This window comes from Chiloscyllium plagiosum, chromosome 12 (assembly GCF_004010195.1).
Source record: "Chiloscyllium plagiosum isolate BGI_BamShark_2017 chromosome 12, ASM401019v2, whole genome shotgun sequence".
NCBI classification, from domain to species: Eukaryota; Metazoa; Chordata; class Chondrichthyes; order Orectolobiformes; family Hemiscylliidae; genus Chiloscyllium; species Chiloscyllium plagiosum.
This window is the reverse complement of record NC_057721.1, coordinates 74245992-74265654: the sequence shown is the minus strand read 5'-3', so window position 1 is coordinate 74265654 and position 19663 is coordinate 74245992.

Genomic DNA, 19663 nt, shown 5'->3' with positions numbered 1-19663 from the left:
TTTCTGAAAATGCAGTAAAATATGTCTATGCCTCCACAACCACCATTTTAATTTAAATTTTAGAAAGGTGTGGAGTCACAGGTAAACAGGGTTGAGAAGAAAATATTTGATATGCTTGCCTTTATTGGTTAGAGCATTGAGTATAGGAATTGAGAGGTCATGTTACTGCTGTACAGGATATTGCTTAGGCCATGTTTGGAATACTGCATTCATTTCTGGTCTCCTTGCTGTAGGCAAGATTGTGAAACTTGAAAATGTCCAGATAAGATTAACAAGGATGTTGTCAGGGTTGGAGTGTTTCAGCTACAGGGAGAGACTGAATAGACTGGCGCTACTTTCCCTTCAGCGTCAGAATTTGAGGAGTGACCTCACAGATGTTTATAAAATCATGGCGGGCATGGATAGAGTGAATAGTCAAATTCTTTTCCCCAGGGTGGGGGAGCCTAAAACTACAGGGCAGAGGTTTAACGTGAGACATGAAAAATTTAAAAGGGACCTAAGGGGCAATGCTTTCACGCAAAGGGTGGTGTGTGAATGGAATAAGCTGGTACAATTACAACATTTAAAAGGTACCTGGATGGGGACATGAATAGGAAGGATTTAAAGGGATATGGGCCGGGTGCTGGCAAATGGGACTAGATTAATTTAGGATACCTGGTCGGCATGGACGAGTTGGACCAAAGGGTTTGTTTCCATGCTGTACATCTCGATGACTCTATGACTCTCAATAAATCATACAAAGTTAGGACAAATTACATTTTTTTATGAACATAGAAGATATAGTTTGTAAGTTTGCAGATTATACCAAAATTGAAGGTGTAGTGGACAACGAAGAAGGTTACCTCAGATTACAACAGGATCTTGATCAGATGGGCAAATAGGCTGAGAAGTGGCAGATGGAGTTAATTCAGATAAACGTCAGGTGCTGCACTTTAGGAAAGCAAATCAGACCAGGACTTATACACTTAATGGTAAGGTCCGAGGGAGCGTTGCTGAACAAAGAGACCTTGGAGTGCAGGTTCATAGCTCCTTGAAAGTAGAGTCGCAGGTAGAAAGGATTGTGAAGAAGGCATTTGATATGCTTTCCTTTATTGGTCAGTGTATTGAGTACAGGAGTTGGGAGGTCATGTTGCGGCTGTACAGGACATTGGTTAGGCCACTGTTGGAATATTGCATGCAATTCTGGTCTCCTTCCTATCGGAAGGATGTTATGAAACTTGAAACAATTCAGAATAAATTTACAAGGATGTTGTCACGGTTGGAGGATTTGAGCTATAGGGAAAGGTTGAATAAGCTAGAGCTGTTTTCCCTGGAGCGTCGGATGCTGAGGGGTGACCTTATAAAGGTTTATAAAATCATGACGGGCATGGACAGGGTCAATAGACAAGGTCTTTTTCCTGGGGTAGGGGAATCCAGAAGTAGAGGGCATAGGGGAAAGATATAAAAGAGAGCTAAGGGACAACTTTTTCACACAGAGGGTGGTGTGCGTGTGGAATGAGCTGCCAGAGGAAATGGTAGAGACTAGTACAATTGCAACATTTAAAAGGCATCTGGATGGCTATTGAATAGGAAGGGTTGAGAGGGAAATGGGGCAGGTGCTGGCAGGTGGGACTAGATTGGGTTGGGATATCTGGTTGGCATGGACGAGTTGGACTGAAGGGTCTGTTTCTGTGCTGTACATCTCTATGACTCTCTGACTCTATATTTAGTTGCCTTCATGGCTTCTTGATTTCATAAGTGCCTATGAGATGCAGCTTTACTCTGCAGCTGCCAAACTATTCCCTGAGGTCACAACACCAAGAAAGAAGCACGCTGACCAGTCCCAGAGCATCACCTCTGTTAAAGCTGCTTTATCACCACCGATACTCCCACCACTGCCACATCCCAACTCTCGATTACCAGGACCAACCTCAAATTCCCAAGAAATGAGCATCCAAATTAATTCCGAGGGCTGAGAGATCATTCACTCTGTCATTGTTGCAGATGCTGCCAAAACATTAGAGAAAGAGAACAGAGTGTGCTATCAGTCAGTAATTCCTGCTGTGTCGTTGATAAAAAAGCTTTTGAAATTCAGGAGGGGAGCCACTCACAGCAAAACTCTGGCCTGTTCCAGTATCTACAGTATTTGAGTAGCAAGTCCAGTTGAGTTTAATCATGAGAGATTGTAGCATGGAAGTGCAACTTGTTTTCAATTGTTTTACATGGCATGTAAAAGACAGCCAGGCAGCTTGCCCATATTTGCTATTGAGGCCAGAACAGATCAGACTGAAATTGTGCTCCAGAAACAATCATCCCATTCAATGGAAGGAGAAAACTAGAAAGATAACGTTTTGGAAAAGTTACCATTGCCTCAATCTCTCATTAGAGAGAGACGGTAGTACTGAATTAAACCTGAGGGGTCATCATACCTCAGACAAGGTTGATTACCTCGGACCTTCACAATGACCTCAACGACAACCATCTGATTAAGGATCCAATTAAACCTGTTGAGCTATAACCTGGTGTTGTGTGATTTTTAACTTTCAGCTAGTGAAGGAATTGAACTTGCATTGTTCCTATCACTCTATGTTTCAGACCAGCCAACTGAGCTAACTAACCCCAGCATAATTGCACACAATGCTGCATAATTAGTGCAAATTCAACTGGAGGCCACGTGGTTCAAATCATGGTCATTGCTCGATAATGTGGACTTGCTGATAGGTGTGAGCCTTAAACCCTGAAAACTGACAGCTCTAAAATCCTACAAACAAGAAGTAAACTGCAATTCCAATTCACTGAGAGACTGGAGCCAAGCCTCCAGAGAAAACCAGCCTAAAATTGTAATGGAGCTGCATCCACGTTAGATGACACCTGGTAACAGATCAGTTACACATAGCAGGTTACAACAGAGTCATTGATAAGTGTCGTCATTGCTAGGCAACAGCAAAATCTCTGCAGAAAATGTATTTTGAAGTCAAGTCTATTGCCACTTAGATTCCAACACCAAACTGACAATGGTCTCCCTTGCTCAAGAGGAGGGTCTCATTTTCATCTGGCAATTAACTCTCAGTGTCATTGGATTCAATTCCCTACAGTGTGGAAACAGGCCCTTCAGCCCAATCCGACCCTTCGAAGAGTAACCCACCCAGACCCATTTCCCTCTGACTAATGCACCTAACACTATGGGCAATTTAGCATGGCCAATTCACCTGACCTGCACATCCGGAGTACCCGGAGGAAACCCACGCAGACACAGGGAGAACATGTAAACTCCACACAGACAGTCGCCCGAGGCCGGGATCGAACCTGGGACCCTAGTACTGTGAGGCAGCAGTGCTAACCATTGAGCCACTGTGCCACCCTATTTTCACATCAAGGTATGGAATGTCAATGTCGGAAAATAGAATCTAGTTTTCACTGATTGTCAGCAGGAAGCGATTGCTCAGCTGTTTCAGACAAGAGCAAAACTTTCCGTTCGGGAACCAGAGGAATCCAAATAATCTTTGGAACCTGGAAGCAAAGATATGACCTCCACCAAGCTGAGCCATCCATATACCTGCTCCTCAAAGATGATCAAAGGGGATGGGTTAAAAGTGGAACAGATACTGAGTTGACCAATCAGCCATGATCATATTGAACTATGGAGCAGGTTCAAAGGGCTGAGTACAGTTTCATGGAGCTGTTCCGGATAAACCACAACAAAACCCACTGCATCTCTCTCCAGACCTCCTTTGTTAAGACACATTCAAGAAGGAGATGTGTGACAATCTCATGCCCCACCACCATAGCTGTCCCTATTTTTGATGTTTCTCTGTGTCAGTAGGCAAATGATGTGGAGGTGCCATTGTTGGACTGGGTTTGACTCCCTCTGAGGAAGGAGCAGTGCTCTGAAAGCTTGTGATTTCAAGTAAGCTTGTTGGACTGTAAGTTGGCCGTGTGTGACTTCTGGCTTCAATGGGCAAAGGCTTCTGTACAGCTCCCTAATGTCCTAGTTATTATGCATGATCCAAATGTAGTAATAATTTTCATGATCATGCAATAAACTTTGTTGTTACCTCGGGACAGTGTCTCTTCTGTATACTCTCTAGGAGTATGTCCTCCACAACAATCATTTTTTATTGCAAACATATACGTTATTCATAAAATAAAACCTTATGCCCAAACACAAGGTACTAAAGCAGTTCTGTACAGTCTTTGCAGATTAAAAGAAAAATTGGAATTTAACACGACCTGCAATTGCAAACAAATGCATTTGTGACCAATGCAGGACACAATTCACATATACTTTGAGGCAACAAAAGGTTCTGATAACTGAACAGACCCTCGTTGTACTTTGGCAGAAAGACCTTATACCTTTCCCCAATGTGCCTTGGTGTTGCCCCAAGCTTTAGTGCATCCCTCAGAATGTAGTCCTGGATCTTGGAATGGGCCAGTCTGCAACACTTGGTTAAGGTCAACACTTTACCCTGATAGACTCGCAGGTTTCAGGCAGTTGATGTTAGTCTCGCTGAGTGTTCTGGGCAACAGCCTGTAGGGCGCAGAGTACAGTGTCATGGAGCTGTTCCAGATGAATCGCAACAAAAGCCACTGCATCTCTCTCCAGACTGCCTTTGCAAAGAGCATTCAAGAAGGAGATGAGTGACAGTCTCATGCCCCATAGCTGTTTTGAGGGCTGCAGTCATTACACAGATGCAAGACAAAGCAAAGGCAAAGAAGAGTTGCTGGTAACAAACCTCAATCAACTCTATTCAGTTCCTCGTATTGAAAGAGGTGCCAAATACTAAAGGTGGTGATCTGGGAAAATGCCACAGAATCAAGTCAACCCTGAATAACACCTCACTGCTTAAGAAAGAATAATTCAACAAATATCTTGTTACCATGGTTGACTACTGCTTCATGCAAAGGTCAACGACACAATCGTCAAAGGGCAAGACCTGTTAATCGTACCTTCTGTATATGGGTCAGAAAAGTGTTAGCCCCATTGCTGAGTAGGGAGCAAAGTGTTTGCATTTCTGGTCTATGCTTTGTGTGGAAAGCTTTCAAAAATAAAAGAGAAAGTGTTTGCAAATCGTGGGCAATCATGGAAAATCGTAAAGTCTCTGCTTTTGTATGCATTCATTAAGCTGCTCTATTCACTTTTGTCAATGTTTATATGATTGTCCGTACATATGTGCACATCTGGTCTACTTACGAATGTATACATATACATTGCCTGTGAATGTATTTTTGCCTGATGGTTTATGTGTATTAATGCTTGTTTTTCTATTGATGTGGGTACATTTCAGTGTATCAGTGTTCTACAAATGACCATATATAAGCCGACTTGCACTTTCATGTTTCCAGCCAAATATACTTTTACGAATTCAATCCCAGTCACTAACATGCATAACCTCTACTCCCCTTTCCTCAACACTCAAGAAAACAGAAGTCACACAACACCAGGTGAGAGTCCAACAGGTTTATTTAAAATCACAAGCTTTCGGAGTACAGCTCCTTCGTTCGGTGAAGTTCACTCCAAGCGAAAGTGAGGACTGCAGATGCTGGAGATTAGAGTCAAGAGTCTGGTGCGGGAAAAGCACAGCAGCAGGCAGCATCCGAGGAGCAGGAAAATTGACATTTCGGGCAATAGCCTTTGATCATGAATGAAGTCCAACCCAGTATCTCCACATGACCCAAGAAAACAATGGTGCCTTTCTTCAACCAGCTGCAACTTGATGCACCTGAGGGGTGTGTTCTGCCACTTCAGAGGACAGTTAAGCTTCAAACATATTGAGCAGGATTAGATTAGATTCCCTACAGTGTAAAACCAGTCCACACTGACCTTTTGAAGAGTAGCCCACCCAGACCCATTTCCCTCTGACTAATGCACCTAACACTATGGGCAATTTCGCCTGGTCAATTCACCTGACCTGCACATCTTTGGACCGTGGGAGTAAGCCAGAGCACCCGGAGGAAACCCACACAGACACGGGGAGAATGTGCAAGCTCCACACAAGCAGTCACCCGAGGCTGGAATCGAACCTGGGACCCTGGTGCTGTGAGGCTGCAGTGCTAATCACTGAGCCACCTTAAAAAAAGTCAAGCATTGCCCAGACTAGGTTTCCTGCCCTAAAGGACATTAATGAAGCAGATAGCTTTCATAGTCACTTCTACTGATGTTATTTAATGTTTGTGGCTGCATTTGAACATTTCTGTGGCCATACATCTGGGATATTTTTATGCGTGCTGTGTGTTCATATGCACCTCGATGTACATGCAAATATTCTTATCTGTGTGAACACACACCTTCATGCCATGGAATGACTTTTTTGTGGAAATGTGAGCTTATAACTGGCTCTGTGTATGCATCCATTTTCTATAAGGGTGATTCTGTAAATGTACATACAAATGGGGTCATGCAGTTGTGCGTATGTACATGTGTCCACATGTGTTTATTTCTGCTTGCACTCAAATGTGTGTGTACGTATATACATATGTCTGTGTACCCATATGTCTGGACAAAATGAGAAGAGAATGAGAGAGTAATGAGTTGAGAGAATTGAAGCTGAAGTGTGTAACAATCAAGCTCAAATAAGACTGCAACAAACTGATAATAATAAGTAATTTTGGAATCCAAGTTAATGTATTTAATGGGGCAGAATGTAATTAAAACCTGACAGGCTGATTGAAGCAAATGTATGTAAATTAGGAATTTTAATGGATAAATTATCTTTTCTAAGAGCTTGTGGGGTTTGTGCTTATGCATTTTAATTTCTATTGAACTAACAGAGACAAAATGAATCAATGTGAATAATAGAATGGAAGGAGGGAAAAAGAAATAGTGTGGATTGAAACAGCAGATAATATAGCCTCACCATTAACTGAGTTTTATCTTAAATGGACAATTCAATAACTTTCTTATTTTATTTAAAATTGTCATAAAGAATTAAAATTGTAATAGTATTGCAATTTGTTTTGTAAAGTGCTGGGGTAATTTGCTTATTTTTGTTGGTTGTAAGGTTCTGTTTTGGTCAGGTTGTGTCATTCTTTGCCTTAAATGTAGTGGCCATTTGGGGGATGAGTTTCAAAAAGGCGTTATGGTGGAAATCATCTTCAAAGAGAGGTACAAACTTGTTAATTCTCCATTGCAATGAGCTTAAAAAAAAAAGAGGACGTTTTCGTCAGAGTAACAGTTCAAATAAAGAAAACAAAACATAAAGAAAAATACATGAGGCTGAGAGAAGCCATTGTTTGTCAATCAAGGTTCCACTCTCATTCCCAAAGAAGCTGAACCCTTTTATAAGATTCTCTGCAATCCAATTAAGAGCGAACTGATCAGAATCCCAGAGCATCCAAAGCAATAAATGCTTTCAGACTGAATAAACACTTGGCTAGTGTGTTTGTTGTTAATATATTTTGTCCCTCTCTTTAACTTCTCTCTGAACATGAGGTTATGGCAGTCTTGATTTGTGCTCGACAGTAGACATTCTAATAACCTATTCAAATACCTGTCTGAACATATGAGAATAACACTGAATTGTGCTTCTTTGTGAGAATCTGACTCAGCTCATTCTTGCTCATAGTTAGCATAACAATCTGGAAACAGTTCGCCGAGCATCTCAGCTGGGCCTACAGGGGCTGACCAGACCTCCCAGTCACCACCAATTTTAATTCCCCTGCCCACTCCCTTTCCAACATGACCATCCTTGGCCTCCTCCATTGCCACAACGAACCCAGCCACAAACTGGAGGAATAACTGTTGGCACGGTGGCTCAGTGGTTAACACTGTTGCCTCATAGTGCCAGGGACACAGGTTCGATTCCAGCCTTGGATGACTGCCTGTGTGGAGTTTGTCCATTCTCCCTATGTCTGCATGGGTTTTCTCCCATTGGTCCGGTTCCCTCCCATAATCCAAAGATGTGCAGGTTAGGTGAATTGGCCATGCTACGTTGTCCATAGTGTTCATGGATCTGTAGTTTATGTAGATTAGTTTAGGGTAAATGTAGAGTAATAGGGTAGGGGAATGGGTCTGGGTGGGATACTTGTTGGAGGGTTGGTGTGGACTGGTTTCCACACTATAGGGATTCTAATTCAACACAACACCTTCCACCTGGGCAGCCTACAGCCCAGAGGACTCAACATTGAGTTTGCCAATTCCAAATAACCTCCTTTCCCTTCCTATTCCCTTCCCCTCCCTTCCACTCCTCCCAGCCACCTACCAGATTCATTCCTCCCATTGACCAAACAAGTCATACGCTCCAGCTGTGTACACCTAACTTCACTTCACTGCCCTGCCCCTGCCATCCCCTTTGTCTGCAGCCCCCCCCCCCCCCCCATTCCTGAAGAAGGGTTATACATGAAACATTGGCTTCTCCATGTCCTGATGCTGCCTGGCTTGTTGTGTTCCTCTAGCCTCCTGCTTGACTCCAACATGGTTAGCCATCAAGTCATTCTGGCAGCTAAACATGTGCTTAAAACAGTGACACAGAATTTAACCAGAGCTGTCAGGAATCGTGGAATTTGCCTGTTTGACTCCTCAAGCTGTTCAATCAAAACATGATGTTTGTCTTTGCTCATGAACCAACCTTGCTTCCATAGTCCCTGATTGCCACGTCTATCGAAAACCTAACAATCTCGGATCTGAAATCTTCCATTGACCACTAGCCTCAACAGCTTTATCATGGCAGAATTCCAGGTTTCCATTGCGTTTTGTGCAAAGGTTAGTTTCTTATATCACTCTTGAAGTAACTAGTTCCATGTTTAATTGTTCTGGACTCTCCCAACAACATCTCCTGCACTGGAGCTAATTGACATTTCAACATTTGTCTTCATCTATCTTCTTTCCTTTCCCCTTCACTGCACTTCTGTCTTTCACCTTTTCACCTGTCTGTAACTATTTGTCCCTGCCACCATACTGCAGTTCCTCTGTCAAATTGCAGTTTCAACTCAGAACATTGAAAACGAGCAGATCAGCCCAATTTTTGTTCCATTTTGTTTATCTCATGACATCTAGTGATTTAATCATAAGGAATGAAGCTATTCCATTTCAGAGACCAAAGGATGATCTTCTAAATAGATTCTATCTAGCGGAACAATAACTCACTTGAATTATCTGTCCAGTTTATGCAGTGTTCTTCCATTGGGAGAGTAAAAACCAGGGACTTCTTCCCCTGTCTTAGTCTGTATCAATTGTTCAAGAACATTACCAGTTTTAACCGGCCTGTCCCGTTGTTTGTTGCATTTAACAAATCTGCAATCCTATGTAACAGTAATATTAGGCATCAATTCATCACTTAGGAATTGAAGCCAAAATGAGACTAAGCGCAATTCCAAATATTTCCAAGGGAAAGTGTAGTTCAGTGGCCCAAACTCTGGATTAGACTTGATCTTCAGTACAGGGGGATTGAAGATAAGGGGACATTGAGTTGGTTAGGCTTGCACTCATTAGAAGAATGATATGAGACCTGATTGATTCTTCAAGGACTTGACAAGGTAGCTGCTCTGAAATTGTTTCTTTCTTGGAGCTAGGAGCAGTGGGCATGATCTTAGAGAAAGGGTTATCCATCTAAGGCAAAGATGAGGAGGAAATCTTTCTCTCCCATAGCCACTCAAAAGTTCCATGCATGGTAATTAGCTTCAACACAAACACAGTAGCATTCATTTCCAATTCTGGAAGACACTGCCACACATGGACATCAAAGGCACACAGCCAGAAAGAAAATGAGAAGGAACGGGGCTGAGAGGGTAGTGAATTTGGAATTGTTGTTGAGCCTGTATCCTTAAGTATAGTCAAGGCTGAGATTAAGAAATGTCCAATCAACAAAGGAATCAATGGTTATTGGAAAAGGCAGGAAAGTTAGAGTTGAGGATTATCAGATCAGACATGATTTCACTGAATGGCGGAACAGATTCATTGGGTTGAATTCTGCTTCTACATTTTATGGTCTAACTTCTGTGATCTCTCCCATTCACCTGAATGAATTGCTCAAATTCCCTAGGAGCTGAAGTCATAGCCTCTGACTGAAGGGTAACACTATTTCCCCTTTCATGTCAATTTTGAGGGGCAGGAACTGGGTGGAGAGGGGGAATCTGCTCCTCTTGGTTGAAGGGACACTAACGATAGGGCACACACTCTTAAGGAGAAAGGCAGGAGATTTAGAAGGGACTTGAGAAAAACCTGTTCCATCCAGGGTGTGGTGAGGGTCTGGATTACACTGCCTGGGAGGGTGGTTGAGGTGGAAGACCTGATGAGAGTACTTGGATGAGCACCTGAACAATTATAGTATTCAAGGCTGGGAGCCCAGTGAAGCTTTAGAATAGTCAGTGCAGACTCAATGGCTTGAAGAGGCTTCTGCATTGTATCATTCTATGAAAAGTGACACCACTTGGGCAGCAGCAACTCACATGACACATTAACTGTCCAAATTTGTACAATTTACTGTGTGAAGTCATCTCATGATAAATCACTTTGCTGTAATCGAAGCTGGATCCATTATCCATTATCTTTTGAGGTGTCGGGAGAAAACATCAGAGCTAGAGGGGACACAGACACCAACAGCAGACCGATTGACATTGGAGATACATGACAGACCAGAGCTGGAAGAGTGCAGATATTTCAGGGGGAAGTGTGGCTGGAGGAGGTCACAGAGATAGACAGGAAGGCGAGACCACAGAAGGATTTGAAAGCACAGGTGAGAATTTTAATTCAAGACATTGCTTCCCTGAGAACACAGGATGAGAGGATATATGCTGCAAGTTAAAGCACACAACAAAAGCTTTGGATGACATTAAGTTTACACATGGTACAACAACGAACACCCGAGCTACAAATCTTCTCACAAACATTGAACATGGTACATCTGTCTCACATTCATTAGAATCAACTCTAGAGATAACAATGGTTGGAATGATGCTTTCTGGAAATTAGATTAGATTAGATTACTTACAGTGTGGAAACAGGCCCTTCAGCCCAACAAGTCCACACCGCCCCGCCGAAGCGCAACCCACCCATACCCCTACATTTGCCCCTTTAACCTAACACTACGGGCAATTTAGCATGGCCAATTCACCTGACCCGCACATCTTTGTGACTATGGGAGGAAACCGGAGCACCCGGAGGAAACCCACGCAGACACGGGGAGAACGTGCAATCTCCACACAGTCAGTTGCCTGAAGCGGGTATTGAACCCAGGTCTCTGACGCTGTGAAGCAGCAGTGCTAACCACTGTGCCACCGTGCCGCCCACCGGTGAGCTAAGACAGGGGTAATATATGGGTGTGATGTTACGACGATGGAATTAGTGTTGGCAGGTAAGGTCAGAACCTCCTCTCAGTGTTAAATGTGATGCCAAGATTGGGAATAAACTGATTTCATCTCAGACTGTTGCCAGGGAAAGGCTGAAGCCAGTAGCCAGAGAATGGAGTTCACAGCAGCAATGAGAATAATGGCTTAGGTTTTTCCAATGCTCCTCCCAATATAATTTGGAAGAGATTTCAACTCATAGATGTTAAGTGAGCAGCCCAATAATGTAGCCACACTGGAGGAACTAAAAGAAGTGGTTGTATGTGAGAACCAGGTGCCATCAGTGGACAAGTGAAAGATACCATTGTGCTCTTCAATCATGTGACTGACAGGCAGGCCGTATGTAGTGGGGCTACAGAGATAATTAAGAACAGATCCTCAAGGACACTCTAAATAATGTGTGGGAGGAGAAAACAAAGTATTTGCTTGCAATTCCCTAGCTATATTTAGAAACCATAGTCTGACTCTGCCCTGAGAGAGAGGCACAACTGATGGTGAGTTTACCCTGAGGATCACCAGAGTGTAGGTGATGGATGAGGTCAAGAAGTTAAGAGCTCAGTGGTAATCTCAGCCAGTGTGGGAAACCAAACCTCGCTGATGGCATCACTCTGCATTGCAAACCAACCACCAAGCAGAAGGTTTATTCTGACAAAACCAGAATTTATCGTGTGGCAAGGATTTACATATAAATCAATTAAAACCTGCACTTCCATTCTAACTGATTAAAGACTGAATAGACATCTAGGTTTCTTCAATACATTTGCAGAATTGTATGATCCTTTAATCTTTTACTATAAATTCAGTGCCTGATGTTTTCTCTCTTACTAGCTGCCTGAGGAAGGAGCTTGTGGTTTCAAATAAACCTGTTGGAGTATAACCTGGTGTTGTGTGATCTTTGACTTTGTCCATCCCACTCTGAACACCAGCACCTCCACATCCAGCTGAGCAACAGTGAAGAGATTGTGGAGGAGGATAGTGTGGTTGATTTTGTTTAAAGTTATAAATAAGCTGAGGAGAATCACTTGTTCAGATATTCATGGGATTCAGGTGTCACGTGCTGGGTCAAAATTACTGTCCATGGAGAAGGTGGTTGTGAGCTGCTTACTTGAACTGCTGTAACTCTTTAGGTACAATAACTGAAAGACACTTCCCAGTATTTTGGCCGATCAACAGAGAAAGAATAATGATATATGATCATACAATCCCTTGTGTGTGGAAACAGACCCTTTGGCCCAACAAGTCCACACCGACCCTCCGAAGAATATCCCACCCAAACCCATCTCTGAACACTATGGACAATTTAGCCTAACCTTTCACACCTTTGGACTGTGGGAGGAAACCCACGCAGATACGGGAAGAATGAGCAAGCTCCACACAGATGGTTACCTGAGGCTGGAATCAAAGCCAGGTCCCTGGCACTGTGAGGCAGCAGTACTAACCACTGAGCCACTCTGCCACCCCATGTTATTTGTAACTTTTATATGAAACATCTTGGTACAATGATGGGGATAAAACCTATTTGGCAAGATTCAAACATGAAGTTTCTTATGATTCCAAGCTGATGTCATTACCAGACAAGTCAGCAACCTGACTTGATAGATCATATGTTTGTTTTACCCAAGGGCTCTCTAACTACTCCATCAGCACACAATGCTTTAGATTTAACTTTAACAATAAAGCATAGGTTTATTAGTATTAGAATTTGAATTAGAATTAGGTTTATTGTCGATTAGGTTTATCACCAAAGGGACATGGATAAAATAGAATAATGCAACCTATTTACTTATAACAGAAATTCCAATGTTTTAAGCACATAGTCATTACTCCATGTATCCCAAAGCACTCCGTTTTAAGCTGAAAAGAACTAAAATAGATTTTTATAGTCCCCAAAACGTCACTCCTGGTACAGTACGCAAAAGATCACTGATATCATACCCACACCAGCATCACTTTACCCAACACCTTGGTAAGTTTAATTCACTTGCAACTTTTACTGGAATTGCAGACAGCCTGCATAATCTTCCTGGAGCTACCACACACCTAAGCTTCTCTGTACTCAGCTTTAAATAACTTGTCCAGGCTTTTTATCCCAAAGCTTCTGATCTGCAACACTAACGTTTCACTTCAAGATGATCTAATTCACTAAATGGATCACTCTGTTCTAAGGTGCTCTATTGTTTACAGACATCCTCATCCAAGGTCTTCACAGGACTAACACTACACAAAGCTAAAAGTGAAACTAAATTTTGCTCTATAGATGTTTCCCTCAGGTCTGAAAAAGAACAGGTTCTATAACTTTAACAAGCCTTTGAGGTCCCATTGTCTACCAAGCTGAGTCACAAATAATCAAAGTCTTTCAGTTCGGAAGTCCATTCGTTTTATAGCTAGGCTTTTTAAAAATAAATTGTCAGTGTAACAAAAATGCTTACAAGTCAATATTAACTTTGCATAGAAAAATTCCACGAATTGCTAACTTAAGATCAGAAATCCAACCTTACAGCATCTAACATTAAAAATGAGAAATCTCCATCCTATTGTTTATATCACAATTTCCAGGAAAAGGGTTGACATATATTCAAGAGGCAATAGCATGTTCAATGACTCTGGAGAGGAAAGGGACTTTGGAGATGCTGTATTAATTTGCAAGGACCATAGGCTCAAGAGCTCTTTTGAAGAGAGGAGTAATGTCAGCTGATTTTGAAAGAGATAGCCACAATATCTGAAAAGAAGGAACTGTAAACAAGTGTTGGCCATCATGGGAATCAAGAAGAGATATGTGTGTGGTCAGCCATTTAGTGGAAATACGGTTGAGAGAAAGTGAATCCCATAAACAAGAAGAAGCCATGAGGGGAGATGAAAGAGAAAGGTGAGAATTGAGGCTAGCTCAATGAGAAACTTTAGAGGACCCTGTGGGTATTGAAAGAAAAGGAAGTTAGAGAATTGTCTGTTCAGATTGTCTCAATCCTAGTGCCAAAGGAATTCATAATAATCATAGATAGTTGTAGAATTTTATCAACTTCATCCACATGCTTGGTTGATCTCAGGTTTGTAATCTGTCACTACTTTGTCCCTGAGGATAAATAAATTTGGCTCTGGTCCATTGATCCAGAGCAAAAGCCTGAATATGTCAAGTATAATCAATGTCCTGCATCTGCCCTTGTCCTTTCTTCTCTCAATATTGACATTCGTTGTTTACCTCTTACCCCTTTCATTGAAACTGTCAGCTCCCACCTCTCATTCTGAAGTAATAGGTCAAAAATGGTGGTTTAAAACCATCCTGAGGATCAATAATGTGCATGAAACCGGACAGGACTACACAAAAATCCACACTAAAGAGCAGCTCACTGCGGTCTGGCACGAAGGCCATTTGTCTCCTTCATTAGCATATGTGATGAAACCTCCTAACAATTGCTGTCAACCCATTTTATCTGTTAGTAGGGAAATCTCATGGATACATGCCAGGCAACATATTTGCATCAATGCAAGGTATTGTTTATTTGATGTGAAATGAAACAAAGTGAACCTTCTATTCCACATCTATTGAGTTTGATGTGATATATCAGAGACTGGAAATTCCAAGGCGGGTAACTCATGCCCTGCCTTTTCCAACCTGCCCACCCTCTAAAAGGCAAGTCAGGAGTACAATGGAATGTGGTCCAATTGACTGGATGAGTGCAGCTCCAATAACACTCAAAGTTCGCTTATCCAAAGCAAAGAAACCCAATGATTGCCACCACACCCTTCACCCTCAGTGTACATTCCCATTCAAAGGTGATGCATAGTATGTATATGGTGGCTCAGTGGTTGGCACTGCTGCCTTACAGTGCCAGGAACCTGGGCTTGATTCCAGCCTTGGGTGACTGTCTGTGTGGAGTTTGCACAGTCTCATAGAACATAGAACATAGAAGAATACAGCACAGTACAGGCCTTTTGGCCCTCGATGTTGCACCGATCCAAGCCCACCTAACCTACACTAGCCCACTATCCTCCATATGCCTATCCAATGCCCACTTAAATGCCCATAAAGAGGGAGAGTCCACCACTGCTACTGGCAGGGCATTCCATGATCTCACGACTCGCTGAGTAAAGAACCTACCCCTAACATCTGCTCTATACCTACCACCCTTAATTTAACCATACCAGGCAACATCCTGGTGAACCTCCTCTGCACCCGTTCCAGTGCCTCCACATCCTTCCTATAGTATGGCGACCAAACTGCACACAATACTCCAGATGCGGCTGCACCAGAGTCTTATACAACTGCAACATTACCTCAGTACTCCGGAACTCAATTCCTCTACCAATAAAAGCCAGTACGCCATATGCCTTCTTCACTGCACTATTTACCTGGGTGGCAACTTTCAAAGATCTGTGTACATGGACACCAAGATCCCTCTGCTCATCCACACTACCAAGTATCCGACCATTAGCCCAGTACCAAAGTGAATCACCTCACACTTTTTGTTACTCTTACCAAAGTGAATCACCTCACACTTAGCTACATTGAACTCCATTTGCCACCTTTCTGCCCAGTTGTGCAGCTTATCTATATCCCGCTGTAACCTGCCACATCCTTCCTCACTGTCAACAACTCCTCCGACTTTCGTATCATCCGCAAACTTGCTCACCCAACCTTCTAGCCCCTCCTCCAGGTCATTTATCAAAATGACAAACAGCAATGGTCCCAAAATAGATCCTTGCGGAACACTGCTAGTAACGGCACTCCAAGATGAACCTTTACCATCAACTACTACCCTCTGTCTTCTTTCAGCCAGCCAATTCCTGATCCAAACCTCCAACTCACCCTCAATGCCATACCTCCGTATTTTTTGAAGTAGCCTACCATAGAGAACCTTATCAAATGCATTACTAAAATCCATATACACCACATCTACCGCCTTCCCCTCGTCCACCTCCTTAGTCACCTTCTCAAAGAATTCAATAAGGTTTGTGAGGCACGACCTGCCCTTCACAAAACCATGCTGACTATCCTTGATCACATTATTCCTATCCAGATGTTCATAAATCCTATCCCTTACAATTCTCTCTAAGATTTTGCCCACAATAGAAGTGAGACTCACCGGCCGATAGTTACTAGGATTATCCCTACTCCCCTTCTTGAACAAGGGAACCACATTTGCTAGCCTCCAATCTTCTGGCACTACTCCTGTAGACAACAAGGACATAAAAATCAAGGCCAATGGATCTGCAATCTCCTCCCTTGCTTTCCAGAGAATCCTAGGATAAATGCCGATGGGCGGCACGGTGGCACAGTGGTTAGCACTGCTGCCTCACAGCGCCAGAGACCCGGGTTCAATTCCCGCCTCAGGCGACTGACTGTGTGGAGTTTGCACGTTCTCCCCGTGTCTGCGTGGGTTTCCTCCGGGTGCTCCGGTTTCCTCCCACAGTCCAAAGATGTGCAGGTCAGGTGAATTGGCCATGCTAAATTGCCCGTAGTGTTAGGTAAGGGTAAATGTATGGGTGGGTTGCGCTTCTGCGGGTCGGTGTGGACTTGTTGGGCTGAAGGGCCTGTTTCCACACTGTAAGTAATCTAATCTAATCTAATGCCATCAGGCCCAGGGGACTTATCTATTTTCACCCTTTCCTTCCAACACCTCTTCCATACATGCCTCAAAGCCATTCATTCTACTTAATTGTGACAATTGTCTCCCCGTGTCTGCGTGGGTTTCTTCCCATAGTCGAAGGATGTGCAGTTAGGGGGATTAGCTAAATTGTCCATATTGTTCAGCGATGTGTAGGCTAGGTGGATTAGCCATGGAAATACAGAGATAGAATGGATCCGGGTGAGATGCTCTTTGGAGAATCGGGACGGGTCAAATAGCCTGTTTCCATGCTGTGGGCATTCTGTGATTCTATCCCCAAGATGCACAGCAACAACTCACCAAGTCTCCTTACTGTCTTCTTCCCAACTTACAACCTTGACTACTTAGAGGACACTCACTTGACAGAAGTGCAGCATGGTCATGTCTTGCATAGCTTTGGACTTTACAGAGTGTTTAGGCTTTGAAGTTGCCAAACAGGAGTGAACAAACCGTCTTGGAAGAATTTTAAATTACAAAGGTGCTTCAAAGGGGGTATGTAGTGGGGCCCAAGTCTCTGGTAGAGATCCTGTCCCTGTTGCACAGAAGGGAAGGAAGGAAAGGAGGAGAGTGTTAGTCATTGGAGGCTTGATAGTTAGAGGCTCAGATAGAAGGTTTGTTGGGAATGAACGAGACTCGCGGTTGGTGTGTTGCCTCCCAGGTGCCAGGGTCCGTGATGTCTCGGATCGTATCTTTGGGTCCTGAAGGGAGAGGGTGACCAGCCTCAAGTCGTTGTCCATGTAGGTACCAACTACATGGGTAGAAAGAGGGATAGGGATGTAAGGCAGGATTTCAGGGAGTTAGGATGGAAGCTGAGAGCTAGAACAAACAGAGTTGTTATCTCTGGTTTGTTACCTGTGCCACGAGATAGTGAGGCAAGAAATAGGGAGAGATATCAGCTGAACATATGGCTGCAAGAATGGCGCAGGATGGAGGGTTTCAGTTTCTTGGATAATTGGGGCTCATTCTGGGGAAGGTGTGACTTGTACAAATAGGACGGTCTTCGCTTAAACCAGAGGGGTACTAATATCCTGCATGGAAAATTTGCTGGTGCTCTTAGGGTGGGTTTAAACTAGCTCAGCAGGGGGATGGGAACTGGTGGTGTAGTTGCAGTGCACAGGAGGATGAGAGTAGGAAGGACAGGGACAGGATTTCAGGGTCACAGGAGTGTGCTGGCAGACAGCGAAGTGGTTTGAAGCGTGTCTACTTCAATGCCAGAAGTATCCGAAATAAGGTAGGTGAGCTTGCAGCATGGATAGATACCTGGGACATCGATGTTGTGGCCATTTCAGAGACATGGATAGAGCAGGGTGAGGAATGGATGTTACAGGTTCCAGGGTTTAGATCTTTCATTAAAAACAGGCAAGGCGGTAAATAAGGCCTTGTTAGTCAAGGATAGTATAACGGTGGCTGAGAGAACTTTTGATGAGGACTCGTCTACTGAGGTAGTGTGGGCTGAGGTTAGAAACAGGAGAAGAGAGGACACAATGTTTGGAGTTTTTTATAGGCCTCCGCAGAGTTCCAGGGAGGTGGAAGAGAGAATTAGCAAAATTATTCTGGGTAGGAGTGAAAGGAATAGGGTGGTCATTATGGGGGACTTTAACTTACCCAATGTTGATTGGAAATGCTATAACTCTAGTACGTTGGATGGATCAGTTTTTGTCCAATGTGTACAGGAGGGTTTCCTGACACAGTATGTCGAAGGGCCACCAAGAGGGGAGGCCACACTGGTGCTAGGTATTGAACCAGGCCAAGAGTTTGATTTAGTTGTAGGTGAGCACTTTGGAGAGAGTGACCATAATTCAGTTTTGTTTAGTTTAATGATGGAAAGGGATAGGTACATGCCACAGGTCAAGAGTTATTGATGGGGGAAGGGCAATTATAATGTGATTAGGCAAGAATTAGGATGCATAGAATGGGGTAGCAAAATGCAGGGGATGCAGACAATGGAAATGTGTGGCTGGTTTAAGGAACAGATATTGCATGTCCTTGATAGGTATGTCCCTATCAGGCAGGGAGGAAGTGATAAGGTAAGGGAACCATGGTTTACAACAGAAATCGCATCGCTTGTTATGAAGGCGAAGGAGGCTTATGTGTTGATGAGGCAAGAGGTTCAGATGAGGCGATGGCGAGTTACAGATCAGCTAGGAAGGATTTAAAGAAAGAGTTAAGAAAAGCAAAGAGAGTAGTGTTTAGCAAATAGAATAAAGGAGAACCCTAAAGCTTTCTATAGGTATGTGAGGAATAAGAGGATGATTAGGGTAGGAATAGGGCCAATCAAAGACAGAAGTGGGCAGTTGAGTGTGGACGCTGTGGAGATCGGAGAGGTGCTAAAGGAACATTTATCATGGGTTTTCACTCAGGAAAAGGAGAATATTGTAGAGGAGAAGATTGAGGTATGAGATATTAGACTAGAAAGGATCGAGGTTAGTTACGAACAGGTGTTATCAATTCTAGAAGGAGTGAAAGTAGACAAGTCCCTTGGGTTGGATGGGATTTACCAAAGATTCTCTGTGAAGATATGGAGGAGATAGCAGAGCCTATGGTTTTGATATTTGTGTCGTCATTGTCTACAGGTTTGGTACCAGAGGACTGCAAATGTTGTGCCCTTGTTCAAGAAGGGCAGTAGAGATGGCCCAGGTAATTATAGACCAGTGAGCCTTACTTCTGTTGTAGGAAAGGTTTTGGAAAGGATTATAAGAGTTAAGATTTATAATCATCTAGCAAGAAACAATTTGATTTCAGATAGTCAACCTGGTTTTGTCAAGGGCAGGTCATGTCTCACAAACCTCATTGAGTTTTTT